This window comes from Pteropus vampyrus, unplaced genomic scaffold (genome assembly GCF_000151845.1).
Source record: "Pteropus vampyrus isolate Shadow unplaced genomic scaffold, Pvam_2.0 Scaffold99, whole genome shotgun sequence".
Classification (NCBI taxonomy): domain Eukaryota; kingdom Metazoa; phylum Chordata; class Mammalia; order Chiroptera; family Pteropodidae; genus Pteropus; species Pteropus vampyrus.
Window position 1 is genome coordinate 1,913,337 of NW_011888880.1, and position 511 is coordinate 1,913,847.

The 511-nt window shown below is 38.0% G+C and overlaps 1 pseudogene; it reads left to right on the forward strand.

The window, feature by feature from the left end:
* Nucleotides 1-109, forward strand: LOC111742718 (annotated as a pseudogene).
* The last annotated feature ends 402 nt before the right edge of the window (nucleotides 110-511 follow it).

Genomic DNA, 511 nt, shown 5'->3' on the forward strand with positions numbered 1-511 from the left:
GTCTACAGCCATGCCACCCTGAACATGCCTGATCTCTGAAGCTAAGCAGAGTCGGGCCTGGTTAGTACTTGTATGGGAGACCACCTAAGAAGACCAGATGCTGTAGACTTGAAAAAAAAAATAGAATAGAGAGCCTAGAATATTAGAGATGAAACTCATTCCCTTTCATACAAAAGGAAGTGGGTGACCAGAGAGAATGACTAGGGACCTGAGCACCATCAGAAAGCGTTCAGATTATCACTATGCAGTCACAGTTGATATAACCTACATTTTACAGAGAGCTTTATAATCCTTTTAGCAATGTTTATAAATCATAATGTGGAATTCATTTTTTAAATGGCAAGAAATATTATTTTAAGCACAGGAATGTGTAAGTATGAATACCTCCCAATACTGAAAATTAATTTGTGCCATGTTTTGCCCACAAAAGGAATCAGTGATCATCTTTCCTACCCACAATAGTGATGGCTCATTATCCAAGAGAACTTACAGAGCATATGTAGGAATGTAT